General features: G+C 37.3%; 1 non-coding gene across 1 annotated transcript; it reads right to left on the minus strand.

Annotated features, from left to right (window-relative positions):
• Positions 1-2,112: 2,112 nt before the first annotated feature.
• Positions 2,113-2,185, minus strand: TRNAA-GGC (transfer RNA alanine (anticodon GGC)). The gene has a single exon. It is a non-coding gene; the product is annotated as a tRNA-Ala (tRNA).
• Between the last annotated feature and the right edge of the window lie 2,194 nt (positions 2,186-4,379).

Consider the following 4,379-nt stretch of genomic DNA (forward strand, 5'->3'; position numbering starts at 1 on the left):
GGTTAAATAGGGAAGCTCCAATCAGATACATTACCCATTCAAATACCCTTTATTTTACATCTTTAATGGCTATTCACCCATAATTATATATTTCAGTTTCTTTATGAAACTCGACATAAAATTATCTTTTAATATTTATTGTTATTATAGCATAGTTAATGCAATCACCATCTATTAACTCATAACTATGATAAGCATCTCCAACATAATTAACAAAATAGAATGACACACTAAAATTAGTATTATTAATATCAATGTACTGATACTACAACAATAATAACACGATTGTTACCTCATACACTGTCTTAAAGGACCATGTTTTCTCTTCCACTCCAAACAATAGTTCTTAACAACATTAATCTCAACACCTGAAATCTAAAGTCTAAGCACACATCTTAAGCCTACCCGAGTCATATCAGAGGAACAGGTCATATTCTTCAGTATAAATATATAAGTCTATATAAACAACTGCTGAAATCACAAGTTTATACCTTTTCAAACCCACCAGCAGAGGCTCCCTCTTGAGGCCTGCGTGTGTTCACAGCAGGCTTCCAGGAGCCTCCTGGGAGGGAGCTACTCCTGGGGACACAGAGAGCTGAAGCACACAACCCCAGTCAGAAACTGCCAGCCACGGTCGGGAGGCATGCGGCTGAATACGTGAAGCCCACAATCTATCATGAGGGTGGTTTTCTGAGCCAGCCCCTATGGACCACATTTAATTTCCTCAAATACAATTATTTTTCATGGAATTTGAAATTTCAGGATACAACGGATAAAACCCAATACTTCTCCAGGAATAGTAACTCATATGTTGCACAGAACTGAAAAATTCTGGGATAAATTTAAATATAATTCCTATTCTAATACTCTAAGTTAAAACTTTAAAAATCCACATGCTGTGCTCTCAAAGGTCATCCAGGATATATGCTAAATATACAGAGATCCATAGTCACCATTGATCACTAACTCTTCACTTGTTAGCTAAGTAATATATAAGGCCTGTGCATATAGGCATAAATAACATGTATGTATGTAATAAATATTTATGATTATTTAAATTGTTTCATCATCGAAAGTTCACATTAAAAAATACTGGCCTTTCTGTACTCAAATGTGCAGAACACAAGCGCGAATCTAATACCAAACTTCCATGGCAAGAAGTTTTCACAGTTTCTTTTCATGCTTACTAATTCATAAAAGAGGATCATATTCTAGTCATGTTGTGGGTCACCTTGTCCGTTCATATTAAAATTCTAATTTGCTCTGGGCCTATGAGTCTATAGACCTAAGAAGTGGATGAAATACTTCTCGGTAAAATAATTTCACTTGAAGATATTATTCTTTCCAGACATCAGCTCATGAGTGCTTTGAAAGAGACTATATTTCTGTGGTGGTCATTAGAGATGTGAACACATACACTGTTTTCCTTTATTCAGGCCAATGATGGCATAGCACGACCCTGCCACTCTGAAGTTACAAGTAGTCAGGTCATTTCCTTCGACCAATGAAATGTAACTAAAAATCACATGTATCCCGTTAGCCTTAAGAAACAGTACACCATTTGCCAAGTTCCTTTCCTACTGCCTTGGCAAGTATGGGAGCACACAGTGAGATAAGGGCTCCAAGTGACTGCAATGACTCACAATAGACAATCAGCATAAATAAACATTTACCAGAAATAAACTCTTATAGGGTTAAGCCACAGAGATTTGGCTTTGTTTGTTACTTCAGCAAACTCAGCCTATTCTGACTTACACAGTTTCTTAACGGTTCCAGAACTGTCAAAAATCTACTCACAAAGCAAGTATAAGCCATCTATTTAAGATTCTTTAAAATAATAAACACTGGTAAAATCAGAAATATGACATTAAAAAACTGCAGAGTGCTGTAGATCAGCTCTGGCAATTATTACAGACAATCTCAAGCGTTAATCAAAGCAATAAGTCCAGTCATCACACTCTGAAATATCCAAGCTTAATTAAAATCTCTACCCTAGGAATAAATAATAAACCAAATGGCAAATTAGGATGCCTTATGGAGACCATGAAATAGATGAATAATGATTTTTTTGGAGGGGGCAGGTAATCAGGTTTATTTACTTATTTTTTAAAACGGAGGTACTAGGGATTGAACCCAGGACCTCGTGCATGCCAAGCACGAGCTCTACCACTGAGCTACATCCTCCTCGCCATTAATGACTTTTAAAATTTCACTCTGCCTTTATAATCTCTTTCTATCAATTATCTCTACCCATCACTGTCATATAAATCTTTCTAAAGCCATTATGTCATCTTCCTAACTCTTATAGGAATATATTATAGGAAACTATAATATATCCCTACTATTTTTAAATCAAAAGCAAACTCCTTGACCCTGGCACTGAAGGCCTCACCAACTCTATACATATTCCCCACCACAACCCAATATATATCCCTGCTGTTCTCACCGCACCCTAATCAACTGGTTTCTTCACCCTACACACTATGTTCTTCACCCCACACATTATGTTCTTTCCAAGCTGCTCCACCTACTATACAATCTCTAAATTGTTGCAATACTTAAAAGTGTGATCCAGAATTTGATATAGAAGAGTTTCCAGTAGGTATTATGGATATACATGTGATATTCATTTCTACCCCCATTAATTAGATCACTAGCTCTCCAAAGGAAATGACTTGCCTTTCAGTGGCCAGCAAGCTCTGGATACATTACACATACTTTGAAAATTTATGTTAATTTGATACGACTTTTGACAATAGCAGCAACAAACAGAAAATAACAAGGATGCACCAAAGCTGAAGGCAGAAAACGATCATAAAAAAATACTAAATTATTTAAAAACAACAAGATCTTGTTTATGCCTCCTTAAAGGCAGTGGATTTATTTTTTTTCAAACAAAAGCTTCCTCTTCCAAATAAAACAGTGGCTTGACGGCCACAAGAAAAGATCAATATATACCCAGAAACAAAATTAAAGTAAATGCATGGATTTGCCCACATGTGAAATCTCAGGCTTTACTGGAAGAAAGTGGAAGTTGCTGAGAGAGGACAAGGAATACTTCTGAAGAACTAGGTAAAACACGAACTTGAATGAATTGGTATTAATCGCCAAACAGCCCTGAAGCACAAACAGGTGGCTTCACACAATTCAGAGGCACAGCTTTCTGGAGGGACAGGAACAGGCTAGTAGTTCATTGAATTGGGATCACCGGGTTCGGTGACACTCCTCCCCTTGCTGCAAAGACGAGAGACCAAAACTCCGTCTGTAATGGACTCAGAGCAGGGATGTCCTGTATCCGGCTTTTCAGCTACACAGTAATGAGCCATGCTCTAATGAGCTCATGCACTGAAACCACTGGGCTGTGTATTTCTTTGGGAAGCTCTCCTGTAAGTCTGCGTTTAGAGAAATACTGTGTTTTGATGTCATTTATACATGACCAAAGAGATATTCCAGATGGATTTTTATGTACTCATATGCTGATAGATTTTTTTAAGTGTTAATAAACTATTGGAAAGGTATTGTTACCATTAAATTTGTACTGATAATAGACCCTCCCCTTGTCTGACTGGAATAAATCTGCATAGAGAACTAAGAAAAACTGTATGTACCCTGTAGGGCTTCTAAATTTGAAAGCAACTGCATTCCAAGTTTTATGGATGGCAACATGTTTTATTCCAAGGTGATAAATTTCTGATAGATTGAGAATCTTTTCATTCACATTTTCACATTTAAGATCTGAGTCCTTTTCCACAGCCTCACTCCCTCCCCCCTAAAAAAACATTTAATATTCCCATTTTCAAAGCCTTTTGTGATCAACTGCAGCAGAAGTGAACTTTACTATTTATCACTCTCAACTTGCTAGCAGAATTCTCAAGTGTGGCCTCGTTCATGTCCTGGGGGAACAGGAGGGCCTCATACAAAGTGGCCTCCGCTATGAAGCTGCCTCTGGCACAGAACCAAAGAAAGTATAGGCAGGCTTCAGAACATTGCTATCTCATAAGTTTTGAATTTATGTCCAAGGAACAAAACGTTTCTTTCAAGATGTGCCATCACAGAAAAACTGAAATGAAATTATGGAATTCTATGAAATAGACTAATGCGGGGGGATAAATAGCCTTTGCTGCGATAATGCAGTGTTTGAGGTGAAAATGTTTATTTAGCTGAACCACTCATGCATTTGCCTTATTTCACCATTTCTCTTTATAAAGATTATCACCACCTGGGCTTGCAAATGAAACTTCCATCGTTACTGCCACTCAATAAAATGCTTGAAATGGGCTAGGATCCTTTCAGGACGGTCTTAGCAGAGACTTGTTGTTATTAGATCACCCTGATAATTTATTGTGCAGACAAACTCACATCTCTGTTAAGCAATTTCA

Source organism: Camelus dromedarius, chromosome 5 (genome assembly GCF_036321535.1).
Source record: "Camelus dromedarius isolate mCamDro1 chromosome 5, mCamDro1.pat, whole genome shotgun sequence".
Classification (NCBI taxonomy): domain Eukaryota; kingdom Metazoa; phylum Chordata; class Mammalia; order Artiodactyla; family Camelidae; genus Camelus; species Camelus dromedarius.